A 16824-nucleotide genomic window follows, 5' to 3' on the forward strand; every position below is an offset into this window, starting at 1 on the left:
GGTCCTAGAAGGACTGGGAAGCAGAGAGTTTTTCTCAGTACCGCCTAGACTAGGGCAACGAGGACGATTTCCATGGTATGCTGGACTTGCTAGGACCGTGTTCATGAAGCCGTTGGTGAGCTGGGGATATCTAGCTCGCCCAAGGAAGAGTGCAGCGTGTGACTCTTCACTCGACCTCCGCAGGGCCACCCTGAATGGCCTACGGGTCTGAGTGTGGCCCAGGAAGCCCAGCAAGCCCAGGGGAGCCTGGGGGTACTCAGGGTCCCTGTACGGAAACGAGTGCTGCCGCGAGGGGTCTACGAGTCCTGAAAAGCTTACTAGCGTTCAAGTAAAGCAGAAGAGTGACTAAGGCCTCCTGGAAGCTGTTGCACGCCTAGCCCGCTGCATGGCATATCAGGGTACTCCTTCGAAGCGAGGGCTCACATTGAGTTTCCCTTTCGCTATAAAACAGGACAGGATGAGCTCTGACTCAGAAACTGAAATACCCTGTCTCTTCGTGTAACCTCTTTTTCCCTCTCACAACCATGCCTGCAATGAGTATAAGCCTGACAACAGCAGTGTTTTAAAGGGAGCTTCAAGGCGTATAAGAGGAGCTTTCAAGGTGGGAAAACAAGGCCAGTCCCATCAGGCACCATCTCCAGGTTGACACGCAGCGTAAGTGTCTCAGGGTACTGGCAGGTCAAAAGAGACCTAGCTACCTCCCTGGCTCTTCCCTTATTCAACTTTTCCACATAAGGTGCTCTGCGTGTAGCGAACTGCTTAGATGAAAGACTGCCCTAGGACTCCTAGGGTCCTGTGCCTCTCCCAAAAGCCTGAAGTGTTACACACAAAACTGTGCTGTAGTGGAGTTTGCAATGCAAGCTGCCTTTCTCTTGCGATACGGTGACTCCAGGTATGAGGTCCTAGAAGGACTTGGAAGCAGAGAGTTTTTCTCAGTACAGCTCAGACTAGGGTAACGAGGACGACTTCCATGGTATGCTGGACTTTCTAGAACCGTGTTCATGAAACCCTTCTGTAGCTGGGGATATCTAGCTCCCCAAATGAAGCGTGCAGCGTGTTACCCTTCACTCGGCCTACCCAGGGGCCCCCAGACGCGCCTACGGGTCTGACTGTGGCCCAGCAAGCCCAGGGAAGCCTTGGAGTACTCAGGTTCTTTGTACGGAAACGAGTGCTGCCGCGAGGGGTCTAGGAGTCCTGAAAACCTTACTGGCGTTCAACTAAACCAAGAGAACGACTAAGGCCTCATGGAAACTGTTGCACGCCCACCCCGCTACATGGCATATCAGGGCCCACCTTCGAAGTGGGGGCTCACTTTGAGTTTCCCTTTAGCTATAAAACAGGACAGGATGAGCTCTGACTCAGATACTGAAATACCCTGTCTCTTCGTGTAACCTCTTTTTCCCTCTCACAGCCATGCCTGCAATGAGTATAAGCCTGACAACAACAGTGTTTTTAAGGGAGCTTCAAGGCGCCCAAGAGGAGCTTTCAAGGTGGGAAAACAAGGCCAGTCCCATCAGGCACCATCTCCAGGGTGACACGCAGCGTAAGTGTCTCAGGGTACTGGCAGGTCAAAAGAGACCTAGCTACCTCCCTGGCTCTTCCCTTATTCAACTTTTCCACATAAGGTGCTCTGCGTGTAGCGAACTGCTTAGATGAAAGACTGCCCTAGGACTCCTAGGGTCCTGTGCCTCTCCCAAAAGCCTGAAGTGTTACACACAAAACTGTGCTGTAGTGGAGGTTGCAATGCAAGCTGCCTTTCTCTTGCGATACGGTGACTCCAGGTATGAGGTCCTAGAAGGACTTGGAAGCAGAGAGTTTTTCTCAGTACAGCTCAGACTAGGGTAACGAGGACGACTTCCATGGTATGCTGGACTTTCTAGAACCGTGTTCATGAAACCCTTCTGTAGCTGGGGATATCTAGCTCCCCAAATGAAGCGTGCAGCGTGTTACCCTTCACTCGGCCTACCCAGGGGCCCCCAGACGCGCCTACGGGTCTGACTGTGGCCCAGCAAGCCCAGGGAAGCCTTGGAGTACTCAGGTTCTTTGTACGGAAACGAGTGCTGCCGCGAGGGGTCTAGGAGTCCTGAAAACCTTACTGGCGTTCAACTAAACCAAGAGAACGACTAAGGCCTCATGGAAACTGTTGCACGCCCACCCCGCTACATGGCATATCAGGGCCCACCTTCGAAGTGGGGGCTCACTTTGAGTTTCCCTTTAGCTATAAAACAGGACAGGATGAGCTCTGACTCAGATACTGAAATACCCTGTCTCTTCGTGTAACCTCTTTTTCCCTCTCACAGCCATGCCTGCAATGAGTATAAGCCTGACAACAACAGTGTTTTTAAGGGAGCTTCAAGGCGCCCAAGAGGAGCTTTCAAGGTGGGAAAACAAGGCCAGTCCCATCAGGCACCATCTCCAGGGTGACACGCAGCGTGCCTCTGGGTACTGGCAGGTCAAAAGAGACCTAGCTACCTCCCTGGCTCTTCCCTTACTCCACTTTTCTACATAAGGTGCTCTGCGTGTAGCGAACTGCTTAGATGAAAGACTGCCCTAGGACTCCTAGAGTCCTGTGCCTCTCCCCAAAGCCTGAAGTGTTACACACAAAACTGTGCTGTGGCGGAAGTTGCAACGCAAGCTGCCTTTCTCCTAGAGATACGGTGACTCCAGGTATGAGGTCCTAGAAGGACTGGGAAGCAGAGAGTTTTTCTCAGTACCGCCTAGACTAGGGCAACGAGGACGATTTCCATGGTATGCTGGACTTGCTAGGACCGTGTTCATGAAGCCGTTGGTGAGCTGGGGATATCTAGCTCGCCCAAGGAAGAGTGCAGCGTGTGACTCTTCACTCGACCTCCGCAGGGCCACCCTGAATGGCCTACGGGTCTGAGTGTGGCCCAGCAAGCCCAGCAAGCCCAGGGGAGCCTGGGGGTACTCAGGGTCCCTGTACGGAAACGAGTGCTGCCGCGAGGGGTCTACGAGTCCTGAAAAGCTTACTAGCGTTCAACTAAAGCAGAAGAGTGACTAAGGCCTCCTGGAAGCTGCTGCACGCCTACTCCGCTGCATGGCATATCAGGGCCCTCCTTCGAAGCTAGGCCTCACTTTGAGTTTCCCTTTAGCTAGAGAACAGGACAGGATGAGCGCTGAATCAGAAACTGGACTACGTGTTTCTTCGTGAAACCTCTTTTCCCCTCTCCCAGCCATGCCTGTCGTGAGTATAAGCCCGACACCAACAGTGTTTTTCAGTTAGCTTCTAGGCGCATGAAAGGGGCTTTCATGACGGGACAACAAGGCTAGCCCCATCAGGTCCTGTTTCCAGATTGACACGCAGCAGAAGTATCTGTGGTTTCTAAGAGGTCAAAAGAGACCTAGCTCCTCACTGGGTCCTTGGAGAATCAACTTTTCTATGCAGGGTGCTCTGCGTGTAGCCAACTGCCTAAATGAAAGAATTCCCTAGGTGTCCTGGGCTCCTGGGCATCTTCCGAAAGCCTGCGGCGTTACACCCGAAAGTGTGCTCTAGTTGCACTTGGACCACAAGCCGACTTTCTCCTAGAGGTTGGTTGACTTCAGCTAGGAGCCGGTAGAAGGAATTGTAAGCAAAGAGTTTTTCTCAGTACAGCTCGGACTAGTGTAAGCAGGCAGACTTGCATGGCCTGCTGCACCTACTACAACCGTGTTCCTGAGGCTGTTGGTGAGCTGAGGCAATCGAGCTCCCCCGAGGGAGCGTGCATCATGCTGCCCTTCACTCGGCACAGACACGGGTACTCCGAAGGGTCTACGTGTCTGAATGTTGATCTTCAACTCAGGAGAGCCTGGGGGTACTCAGTGTGCTTGTACGGAAACGGGTGCAGACGCAAGGAAGCAGGCGTCCTGAGAAGATTAGTACCGTTAAACTAATGCAGAAGTGCGACTAAGGCCTCATGGAAGCTGCGCACTCCTACCCTGCTGCATGGCATATCAGGGCCCTCCTTCGAAGCTAGGCCTCACTTTGAGATTCCCTTTAGCTAGAGAACAGGACAGGATGAACTCTGACCGAGAAACTGGGATACCCGGTTTCTTCGTAAAACCATTTTTTCCCTCTCACAGCCATGCCTGCCGTGAGCATAAGTCTGACAACCACAGTGTTTTTAAGGGAGCTTCAAGGCGCATAAGAGGAGCTTTCAAGGTGGGGAAACAAGGCCAGTCCCATCAGGCACCATCTCCAGGGTGACACGCAGTGTAAAAGTCCGTGGATTCTTGCAGCTCAGCAGAGACCTAGCTACCTCCCTGGCTGTTCCCTGATTCAACTTATCTACACAGGGGGCTCTGCTTTAACGAACTGCCTAGACGAAAGAGTGCCCTAGGACTCCTAGGGTCCTGTGCCTCTCCCTAAAGCCTGAAGTATTACACACAAAACTGTGCTGTAGAGGAAGTTGCAATGCAAGCCTCCTTTCTCCTTGAGATACGGTGACTTCAGGTATGAGGTCCTAGAAGGACTTGGAAGCAGAGAGTTTTCCTCAGTACAGCTCAGACTAGGGCAACGAGGACGACTTCCATGGTATGCTGAACTTTCTACTACCGTGTTCATGAAACCTTTCGATAGCTGGGGATATCTAGCTCCCCCAAGGAAGAGTGCAGCGTGTTCCCCTTCACTAGGTCTAGCCAGTGGCCCCCTGACGGGCCGACGGGCCTGATGGTGGCCCAGCAAGCCCAGGGAAACCTTGGAGTACTCAGTGTCCTTATACGGAAAGGAGTGCTCCGCGAGGGGTCTAGGAGTCCTGAAAAGCTTCCTAGCGTTCAAGTAAAGCAGAAGAGTGACTAAGGCCTCCTGGAAGCTGTTGCACGCCTAGCCCGCTGCATGGCATATCAGGGTCCTCCTTCGAAGCGAGGGCTCACCTTGAGTTTCCCTTTCGCTATAAAACAGGACAGGATGAGCTCTGACTCAGAAACTGAAATACCCTGTCTCTTCGTGTAACCTCTTTTTCCCTCTCACAACCATGCCTGCAATGAGTATAAGCCTGACAACAGCAGTGTTTTAAAGGGAGCTTCAAGGCGTATAAGAGGAGCTTTCAAGGTGGGAAAACAAGGCCAGTCCCATCAGGCACCATCTCCAGGGTGACACGCAGCGTGCCTCTGGGTACTGGCAGGTCAAAAGAGACCTAGCTACCTCCCTGGCTCTTCCCTTACTCCACTTTTCTACATAAGGTGCTCTGCGTGTAGCGAACTGCTTAGATGAAAGACTGCCCTAGGACTCCTAGAGTCCTGTGCCTCTCCCCAAAGCCTGAAGTGTTACACACAAAACTGTGCTGTGGCGGAAGTTGCAACGCAAGCTGCCTTTCTCCTAGAGATACGGTGACTCCAGGTATGAGGTCCTAGAAGGACTGGGAAGCAGAGAGTTTTTCTCAGTACCGCCTAGACTAGGGCAACGAGGACGATTTCCATGGTATGCTGGACTTGCTAGGACCGTGTTCATGAAGCCGTTGGTGAGCTGGGGATATCTAGCTCGCCCAAGGAAGAGTGCAGCGTGTGACTCTTCACTCGACCTCCGCAGGGCCACCCTGAATGGCCTACGGGTCTGAGTGTGGCCCAGCAAGCCCAGCAAGCCCAGGGGAGCCTGGGGGTACTCAGGGTCCCTGTACGGAAACGAGTGCTGCCGCGAGGGGTCTACGAGTCCTGAAAAGCTTACTAGCGTTCAAGTAAAGCAGAAGAGTGACTAAGGCCTCCTGGAAGCTGTTGCACGCCTAGCCCGCTGCATGGCATATCAGGGTACTCCTTCGAAGCGAGGGCTCACATTGAGTTTCCCTTTCGCTATAAAACAGGACAGGATGAGCTCTGACTCAGAAACTGAAATACCCTGTCTCTTCGTGTAACCTCTTTTTCCCTCTCACAACCATGCCTGCAATGAGTATAAGCCTGAAAACAGCAGTGTTTTAAAGGGAGCTTCAAGGCGTATAAGAGGAGCTTTCAAGGTGGGAAAACAAGGCCAGTCCCATCAGGCACCATCTCCAGGTTGACACGCAGCGTAAGTGTCTCAGGGTACTGGCAGGTCAAAAGAGACCTAGCTACCTCCCTGGCTCTTCCCTTATTCAACTTTTCCACATAAGGTGCTCTGCGTGTAGCGAACTGCTTAGATGAAAGACTGCCCTAGGACTCCTAGGGTCCTGTGCCTCTCCCAAAAGCCTGAAGTGTTACACACAAAACTGTGCTGTAGTGGAGGTTGCAATGCAAGCTGCCTTTCTCTTGCGATACGGTGACTCCAGGTATGAGGTCCTAGAAGGACTTGGAAGCAGAGAGTTTTTCTCAGTACAGCTCAGACTAGGGTAACGAGGACGACTTCCATGGTATGCTGGACTTTCTAGAACCGTGTTCATGAAACCCTTCTGTAGCTGGGGATATCTAGCTCCCCAAATGAAGCGTGCAGCGTGTTACCCTTCACTCGGCCTACCCAGGGGCCCCCAGACGCGCCTACGGGTCTGACTGTGGCCCAGCAAGCCCAGGGAAGCCTTGGAGTACTCAGGTTCTTTGTACAGAAACGAGTGCTGCCGCGAGGGGTCTAGGAGTCCTGAAAACCTTACTGGCGTTCAACTAAACCAAGAGAACGACTAAGGCCTCATGGAAACTGTTGCACGCCCACCCCGCTACATGGCATATCAGGGCCCACCTTCGAAGTGGGGGCTCACTTTGAGTTTCCCTTTAGCTATAAAACAGGACAGGATGAGCTCTGACTCAGATACTGAAATACCCTGTCTCTTCGTGTAACCTCTTTTTCCCTCTCACAGCCATGCCTGCAATGAGTATAAGCCTGACAACAACAGTGTTTTTAAGGGAGCTTCAAGGCGCCCAAGAGGAGCTTTCAAGGTGGGAAAACAAGGCCAGTCCCATCAGGCACCATCTCCAGGGTGACACGCAGCGTAAGTGTCTCAGGGTACTGGCAGGTCAAAAGAGACCTAGCTACCTCCCTGGCTCTTCCCTTATTCAACTTTTCCACATAAGGTGCTCTGCGTGTAGCGAACTGCTTAGATGAAAGACTGCCCTAGGACTCCTAGGGTCCTGTGCCTCTCCCAAAAGCCTGAAGTGTTACACACAAAACTGTGCTGTAGTGGAGGTTGCAATGCAAGCTGCCTTTCTCTTGCGATACGGTGACTCCAGGTATGAGGTCCTAGAAGGACTTGGAAGCAGAGAGTTTTTCTCAGTACAGCTCAGACTAGGGTAACGAGGACGACTTCCATGGTATGCTGGACTTTCTAGAACCGTGTTCATGAAACCCTTCTGTAGCTGGGGATATCTAGCTCCCCAAATGAAGCGTGCAGCGTGTTACCCTTCACTCGGCCTACCCAGGGGCCCCCAGACGCGCCTACGGGTCTGACTGTGGCCCAGCAAGCCCAGGGAAGCCTTGGAGTACTCAGGTTCTTTGTACGGAAACGAGTGCTGCCGCGAGGGGTCTAGGAGTCCTGAAAACCTTACTGGCGTTCAACTAAACCAAGAGAACGACTAAGGCCTCATGGAAACTGTTGCACGCCCACCCCGCTACATGGCATATCAGGGCCCACCTTCGAAGTGGGGGCTCACTTTGAGTTTCCCTTTAGCTATAAAACAGGACAGGATGAGCTCTGACTCAGATACTGAAATACCCTGTCTCTTCGTGTAACCTCTTTTTCCCTCTCACAGCCATGCCTGCAATGAGTATAAGCCTGACAACAACAGTGTTTTTAAGGGAGCTTCAAGGCGCCCAAGAGGAGCTTTCAAGGTGGGAAAACAAGGCCAGTCCCATCAGGCACCATCTCCAGGGTGACACGCAGCGTGCCTCTGGGTACTGGCAGGTCAAAAGAGACCTAGCTACCTCCCTGGCTCTTCCCTTACTCCACTTTTCTACATAAGGTGCTCTGCGTGTAGCGAACTGCTTAGATGAAAGACTGCCCTAGGACTCCTAGAGTCCTGTGCCTCTCCCCAAAGCCTGAAGTGTTACACACAAAACTGTGCTGTGGCGGAAGTTGCAACGCAAGCTGCCTTTCTCCTAGAGATACGGTGACTCCAGGTATGAGGTCCTAGAAGGACTGGGAAGCAGAGAGTTTTTCTCAGTACCGCCTAGACTAGGGCAACGAGGACGATTTCCATGGTATGCTGGACTTGCTAGGACCGTGTTCATGAAGCCGTTGGTGAGCTGGGGATATCTAGCTCGCCCAAGGAAGAGTGCAGCGTGTGACTCTTCACTCGACCTCCGCAGGGCCACCCTGAATGGCCTACGGGTCTGAGTGTGGCCCAGCAAGCCCAGCAAGCCCAGGGGAGCCTGGGGGTACTCAGGGTCCCTGTACGGAAACGAGTGCTGCCGCGAGGGGTCTACGAGTCCTGAAAAGCTTACTAGCGTTCAACTAAAGCAGAAGAGTGACTAAGGCCTCCTGGAAGCTGCTGCACGCCTACTCCGCTGCATGGCATATCAGGGCCCTCCTTCGAAGCTAGGCCTCACTTTGAGTTTCCCTTTAGCTAGAGAACAGGACAGGATGAGCGCTGAATCAGAAACTGGACTACGTGTTTCTTCGTGAAACCTCTTTTCCCCTCTCCCAGCCATGCCTGTCGTGAGTATAAGCCCGACACCAACAGTGTTTTTCAGTTAGCTTCTAGGCGCATGAAAGGGGCTTTCATGACGGGACAACAAGGCTAGCCCCATCAGGTCCTGTTTCCAGATTGACACGCAGCAGAAGTATCTGTGGTTTCTAAGAGGTCAAAAGAGACCTAGCTCCTCACTGGGTCCTTGGAGAATCAACTTTTCTATGCAGGGTGCTCTGCGTGTAGCCAACTGCCTAAATGAAAGAATTCCCTAGGTGTCCTGGGCTCCTGGGCATCTTCCGAAAGCCTGCGGCGTTACACCCGAAAGTGTGCTCTAGTTGCACTTGGACCACAAGCCGACTTTCTCCTAGAGGTTGGTTGACTTCAGCTAGGAGCCGGTAGAAGGAATTGTAAGCAAAGAGTTTTTCTCAGTATAGCTCGGACTAGTGTAAGCAGGCAGACTTGCATGGCCTGCTGCACCTACTACAACCGTGTTCCTGAGGCTGTTGGTGAGCTGAGGCAATCGAGCTCCCCCGAGGGAGCGTGCATCATGCTGCCCTTCACTCGGCACAGACACGGGTACTCCGAAGGGTCTACGTGTCTGAATGTTGATCTTCAACTCAGGAGAGCCTGGGGGTACTCAGTGTGCTTGTACGGAAACGGGTGCAGACGCAAGGAAGCAGGCGTCCTGAGAAGATTAGTACCGTTAAACTAATGCAGAAGTGCGACTAAGGCCTCATGGAAGCTGCGCACTCCTACCCTGCTGCATGGCATATCAGGGCCCTCCTTCGAAGCTAGGCCTCACTTTGAGATTCCCTTTAGCTAGAGAACAGGACAGGATGAACTCTGACCGAGAAACTGGGATACCCGGTTTCTTCGTAAAACCATTTTTTCCCTCTCACAGCCATGCCTGCCGTGAGCATAAGTCTGACAACCACAGTGTTTTTAAGGGAGCTTCAAGGCGCATAAGAGGAGCTTTCAAGGTGGGGAAACAAGGCCAGTCCCATCAGGCACCATCTCCAGGGTGACACGCAGTGTAAAAGTCCGTGGATTCTTGCAGCTCAGCAGAGACCTAGCTACCTCCCTGGCTGTTCCCTGATTCAACTTATCTACACAGGGGGCTCTGCTTTAACGAACTGCCTAGACGAAAGAGTGCCCTAGGACTCCTAGGGTCCTGTGCCTCTCCCTAAAGCCTGAAGTATTACACACAAAACTGTGCTGTAGAGGAAGTTGCAATGCAAGCCTCCTTTCTCCTTGAGATACGGTGACTTCAGGTATGAGGTCCTAGAAGGACTTGGAAGCAGAGAGTTTTCCTCAGTACAGCTCAGACTAGGGCAACGAGGACGACTTCCATGGTATGCTGAACTTTCTACTACCGTGTTCATGAAACCTTTCGATAGCTGGGGATATCTAGCTCCCCCAAGGAAGAGTGCAGCGTGTTCCCCTTCACTAGGTCTAGCCAGTGGCCCCCTGACGGGCCGACGGGCCTGATGGTGGCCCAGCAAGCCCAGGGAAACCTTGGAGTACTCAGTGTCCTTATACGGAAAGGAGTGCTTCGCGAGGGGTCTAGGAGTCCTGAAAAGCTTCCTAGCGTTCAAGTAAAGCAGAAGAGTGACTAAGGCCTCCTGGAAGCTGTTGCACGCCTAGCCCGCTGCATGGCATATCAGGGTCCTCCTTCGAAGCGAGGGCTCACCTTGAGTTTCCCTTTCGCTATAAAACAGGACAGGATGAGCTCTGACTCAGAAACTGAAATACCCTGTCTCTTCGTGTAACCTCTTTTTCCCTCTCACAACCATGCCTGCAATGAGTATAAGCCTGACAACAGCAGTGTTTTAAAGGGAGCTTCAAGGCGTATAAGAGGAGCTTTCAAGGTGGGAAAACAAGGCCAGTCCCATCAGGCACCATCTCCAGGGTGACACGCAGCGTGCCTCTGGGTACTGGCAGGTCAAAAGAGACCTAGCTACCTCCCTGGCTCTTCCCTTACTCCACTTTTCTACATAAGGTGCTCTGCGTGTAGCGAACTGCTTAGATGAAAGACTGCCCTAGGACTCCTAGAGTCCTGTGCCTCTCCCCAAAGCCTGAAGTGTTACACACAAAACTGTGCTGTGGCGGAAGTTGCAACGCAAGCTGCCTTTCTCCTAGAGATACGGTGACTCCAGGTATGAGGTCCTAGAAGGACTGGGAAGCAGAGAGTTTTTCTCAGTACCGCCTAGACTAGGGCAACGAGGACGATTTCCATGGTATGCTGGACTTGCTAGGACCGTGTTCATGAAGCCGTTGGTGAGCTGGGGATATCTAGCTCGCCCAAGGAAGAGTGCAGCGTGTGACTCTTCACTCGACCTCCGCAGGGCCACCCTGAATGGCCTACGGGTCTGAGTGTGGCCCAGCAAGCCCAGCAAGCCCAGGGGAGCCTGGGGGTACTCAGGGTCCCTGTACGGAAACGAGTGCTGCCGCGAGGGGTCTACGAGTCCTGAAAAGCTTACTAGCGTTCAAGTAAAGCAGAAGAGTGACTAAGGCCTCCTGGAAGCTGTTGCACGCCTAGCCCGCTGCATGGCATATCAGGGTACTCCTTCGAAGCGAGGGCTCACATTGAGTTTCCCTTTCGCTATAAAACAGGACAGGATGAGCTCTGACTCAGAAACTGAAATACCCTGTCTCTTCGTGTAACCTCTTTTTCCCTCTCACAACCATGCCTGCAATGAGTATAAGCCTGACAACAGCAGTGTTTTTAAGGGAGCTTCAAGGCGTATAAGAGGAGCTTTCAAGGTGGGAAAACAAGGCCAGTCCCATCAGGCACCATCTCCAGGTTGACACGCAGCGTAAGTGTCTCAGGGTACTGGCAGGTCAAAAGAGACCTAGCTACCTCCCTGGCTCTTCCCTTATTCAACTTTTCCACATAAGGTGCTCTGCGTGTAGCGAACTGCTTAGATGAAAGACTGCCCTAGGACTCCTAGGGTCCTGTGCCTCTCCCAAAAGCCTGAAGTGTTACACACAAAACTGTGCTGTAGTGGAGGTTGCAATGCAAGCTGCCTTTCTCTTGCGATACGGTGACTCCAGGTATGAGGTCCTAGAAGGACTTGGAAGCAGAGAGTTTTTCTCAGTACAGCTCAGACTAGGGTAACGAGGACGACTTCCATGGTATGCTGGACTTTCTAGAACCGTGTTCATGAAACCCTTCTGTAGCTGGGGATATCTAGCTCCCCAAATGAAGCGTGCAGCGTGTTACCCTTCACTCGGCCTACCCAGGGGCCCCCAGACGCGCCTACGGGTCTGACTGTGGCCCAGCAAGCCCAGGGAAGCCTTGGAGTACTCAGGTTCTTTGTACGGAAACGAGTGCTGCCGCGAGGGGTCTAGGAGTCCTGAAAACCTTACTGGCGTTCAACTAAACCAAGAGAACGACTAAGGCCTCATGGAAACTGTTGCACGCCCACCCCGCTACATGGCATATCAGGGCCCACCTTCGAAGTGGGGGCTCACTTTGAGTTTCCCTTTAGCTATAAAACAGGACAGGATGAGCTCTGACTCAGATACTGAAATACCCTGTCTCTTCGTGTAACCTCTTTTTCCCTCTCACAGCCATGCCTGCAATGAGTATAAGCCTGACAACAACAGTGTTTTTAAGGGAGCTTCAAGGCGCCCAAGAGGAGCTTTCAAGGTGGGAAAACAAGGCCAGTCCCATCAGGCACCATCTCCAGGGTGACACGCAGCGTAAGTGTCTCAGGGTACTGGCAGGTCAAAAGAGACCTAGCTACCTCCCTGGCTCTTCCCTTATTCAACTTTTCCACATAAGGTGCTCTGCGTGTAGCGAACTGCTTAGATGAAAGACTGCCCTAGGACTCCTAGAGTCCTGTGCCTCTCCCCAAAGCCTGAAGTGTTACACACAAAACTGTGCTGTGGCGGAAGTTGCAACGCAAGCTGCCTTTCTCCTAGAGATACGGTGACTCCAGGTATGAGGTCCTAGAAGGACTGGGAAGCAGAGAGTTTTTCTCAGTACCGCCTAGACTAGGGCAACGAGGACGATTTCCATGGTATGCTGGACTTGCTAGGACCGTGTTCATGAAGCCGTTGGTGAGCTGGGGATATCTAGCTCGCCCAAGGAAGAGTGCAGCGTGTGACTCTTCACTCGACCTCCGCAGGGCCACCCTGAATGGCCTACGGGTCTGAGTGTGGCCCAGCAAGCCCAGCAAGCCCAGGGGAGCCTGGGGGTACTCAGGGTCCCTGTACGGAAACGAGTGCTGCCGCGAGGGGTCTACGAGTCCTGAAAAGCTTACTAGCGTTCAACTAAAGCAGAAGAGTGACTAAGGCCTCCTGGAAGCTGCTGCACGCCTACTCCGCTGCATGGCATATCAGGGCCCTCCTTCGAAGCTAGGCCTCACTTTGAGTTTCCCTTTAGCTAGAGAACAGGACAGGATGAGCGCTGAATCAGAAACTGGACTACGTGTTTCTTCGTGAAACCTCTTTTCCCCTCTCCCAGCCATGCCTGTCGTGAGTATAAGCCCGACACCAACAGTGTTTTTCAGTTAGCTTCTAGGCGCATGAAAGGGGCTTTCATGACGGGACAACAAGGCTAGCCCCATCAGGTCCTGTTTCCAGATTGACACGCAGCAGAAGTATCTGTGGTTTCTAAGAGGTCAAAAGAGACCTAGCTCCTCACTGGGTCCTTGGAGAATCAACTTTTCTATGCAGGGTGCTCTGCGTGTAGCCAACTGCCTAAATGAAAGAATTCCCTAGGTGTCCTGGGCTCCTGGGCATCTTCCGAAAGCCTGCGGCGTTACACCCGAAAGTGTGCTCTAGTTGCACTTGGACCACAAGCCGACTTTCTCCTAGAGGTTGGTTGACTTCAGCTAGGAGCCGGTAGAAGGAATTGTAAGCAAAGAGTTTTTCTCAGTACAGCTCGGACTAGTGTAAGCAGGCAGACTTGCATGGCCTGCTGCACCTACTACAACCGTGTTCCTGAGGCTGTTGGTGAGCTGAGGCAATCGAGCTCCCCCGAGGGAGCGTGCATCATGCTGCCCTTCACTCGGCACAGACACGGGTACTCCGAAGGGTCTACGTGTCTGAATGTTGATCTTCAACTCAGGAGAGCCTGGGGGTACTCAGTGTGCTTGTACGGAAACGGGTGCAGACGCAAGGAAGCAGGCGTCCTGAGAAGATTAGTACCGTTAAACTAATGCAGAAGTGCGACTAAGGCCTCATGGAAGCTGCGCACTCCTACCCTGCTGCATGGCATATCAGGGCCCTCCTTCGAAGCTAGGCCTCACTTTGAGATTCCCTTTAGCTAGAGAACAGGACAGGATGAACTCTGACCGAGAAACTGGGATACCCGGTTTCTTCGTAAAACCATTTTTTCCCTCTCACAGCCATGCCTGCCGTGAGCATAAGTCTGACAACCACAGTGTTTTTAAGGGAGCTTCAAGGCGCATAAGAGGAGCTTTCAAGGTGGGGAAACAAGGCCAGTCCCATCAGGCACCATCTCCAGGGTGACACGCAGTGTAAAAGTCCGTGGATTCTTGCAGCTCAGCAGAGACCTAGCTACCTCCCTGGCTGTTCCCTTACTCCACTTTTCTACATAAGGTGCTCTGCGTGTAGCGAACTGCTTAGATGAAAGACTGCCCTAGGACTCCTAGAGTCCTGTGCCTCTCCCCAAAGCCTGAAGTGTTACACACAAAACTGTGCTGTGGCGGAAGTTGCAACGCAAGCTGCCTTTCTCCTAGAGATACGGTGACTCCAGGTATGAGGTCCTAGAAGGACTGGGAAGCAGAGAGTTTTTCTCAGTACCGCCTAGACTAGGGCAACGAGGACGATTTCCATGGTATGCTGGACTTGCTAGGACCGTGTTCATGAAGCCGTTGGTGAGCTGGGGATATCTAGCTCGCCCAAGGAAGAGTGCAGCGTGTGACTCTTCACTCGACCTCCGCAGGGCCACCCTGAATGGCCTACGGGTCTGAGTGTGGCCCAGCAAGCCCAGCAAGCCCAGGGGAGCCTGGGGGTACTCAGGGTCCCTGTACGGAAACGAGTGCTGCCGCGAGGGGTCTACGAGTCCTGAAAAGCTTACTAGCGTTCAAGTAAAGCAGAAGAGTGACTAAGGCCTCCTGGAAGCTGTTGCACGCCTAGCCCGCTGCATGGCATATCAGGGTACTCCTTCGAAGCGAGGGCTCACATTGAGTTTCCCTTTCGCTATAAAACAGGACAGGATGAGCTCTGACTCAGAAACTGAAATACCCTGTCTCTTCGTGTAACCTCTTTTTCCCTCTCACAACCATGCCTGCAATGAGTATAAGCCTGACAACAGCAGTGTTTTTAAGGGAGCTTCAAGGCGTATAAGAGGAGCTTTCAAGGTGGGAAAACAAGGCCAGTCCCATCAGGCACCATCTCCAGGTTGACACGCAGCGTAAGTGTCTCAGGGTACTGGCAGGTCAAAAGAGACCTAGCTACCTCCCTGGCTCTTCCCTTATTCAACTTTTCCACATAAGGTGCTCTGCGTGTAGCGAACTGCTTAGATGAAAGACTGCCCTAGGACTCCTAGGGTCCTGTGCCTCTCCCAAAAGCCTGAAGTGTTACACACAAAACTGTGCTGTAGTGGAGGTTGCAATGCAAGCTGCCTTTCTCTTGCGATACGGTGACTCCAGGTATGAGGTCCTAGAAGGACTTGGAAGCAGAGAGTTTTTCTCAGTACAGCTCAGACTAGGGTAACGAGGACGACTTCCATGGTATGCTGGACTTTCTAGAACCGTGTTCATGAAACCCTTCTGTAGCTGGGGATATCTAGCTCCCCAAATGAAGCGTGCAGCGTGTTACCCTTCACTCGGCCTACCCAGGGGCCCCCAGACGCGCCTACGGGTCTGACTGTGGCCCAGCAAGCCCAGGGAAGCCTTGGAGTACTCAGGTTCTTTGTACGGAAACGAGTGCTGCCGCGAGGGGTCTAGGAGTCCTGAAAACCTTACTGGCGTTCAACTAAACCAAGAGAACGACTAAGGCCTCATGGAAACTGTTGCACGCCCACCCCGCTACATGGCATATCAGGGCCCACCTTCGAAGTGGGGGCTCACTTTGAGTTTCCCTTTAGCTATAAAACAGGACAGGATGAGCTCTGACTCAGATACTGAAATACCCTGTCTCTTCGTGTAACCTCTTTTTCCCTCTCACAGCCATGCCTGCAATGAGTATAAGCCTGACAACAACAGTGTTTTTAAGGGAGCTTCAAGGCGCCCAAGAGGAGCTTTCAAGGTGGGAAAACAAGGCCAGTCCCATCAGGCACCATCTCCAGGGTGACACGCAGCGTAAGTGTCTCAGGGTACTGGCAGGTCAAAAGAGACCTAGCTACCTCCCTGGCTCTTCCCTTATTCAACTTTTCCACATAAGGTGCTCTGCGTGTAGCGAACTGCTTAGATGAAAGACTGCCCTAGGACTCCTAGAGTCCTGTGCCTCTCCCCAAAGCCTGAAGTGTTACACACAAAACTGTGCTGTGGCGGAAGTTGCAACGCAAGCTGCCTTTCTCCTAGAGATACGGTGACTCCAGGTATGAGGTCCTAGAAGGACTGGGAAGCAGAGAGTTTTTCTCAGTACCGCCTAGACTAGGGCAACGAGGACGATTTCCATGGTATGCTGGACTTGCTAGGACCGTGTTCATGAAGCCGTTGGTGAGCTGGGGATATCTAGCTCGCCCAAGGAAGAGTGCAGCGTGTGACTCTTCACTCGACCTCCGCAGGGCCACCCTGAATGGCCTACGGGTCTGAGTGTGGCCCAGCAAGCCCAGCAAGCCCAGGGGAGCCTGGGGGTACTCAGGGTCCCTGTACGGAAACGAGTGCTGCCGCGAGGGGTCTACGAGTCCTGAAAAGCTTACTAGCGTTCAACTAAAGCAGAAGAGTGACTAAGGCCTCCTGGAAGCTGCTGCACGCCTACTCCGCTGCATGGCATATCAGGGCCCTCCTTCGAAGCTAGGCCTCACTTTGAGTTTCCCTTTAGCTAGAGAACAGGACAGGATGAGCGCTGAATCAGAAACTGGACTACGTGTTTCTTCGTGAAACCTCTTTTCCCCTCTCCCAGCCATGCCTGTCGTGAGTATAAGCCCGACACCAACAGTGTTTTTCAGTTAGCTTCTAGGCGCATGAAAGGGGCTTTCATGACGGGACAACAAGGCTAGCCCCATCAGGTCCTGTTTCCAGATTGACACGCAGCAGAAGTATCTGTGGTTTCTAAGAGGTCAAAAGAGACCTAGCTCCTCACTGGGTCCTTGGAGAATCAACTTTTCTATGCAGGGTGCTCTGCGTGTAGCCAACTGCCTAAATGAAAGAATTCCCTAGGTGT

Source organism: Balaenoptera acutorostrata, chromosome 6 (assembly GCF_949987535.1).
Source record: "Balaenoptera acutorostrata chromosome 6, mBalAcu1.1, whole genome shotgun sequence".
NCBI lineage: Eukaryota > Metazoa > Chordata > Mammalia > Artiodactyla > Balaenopteridae > Balaenoptera > Balaenoptera acutorostrata.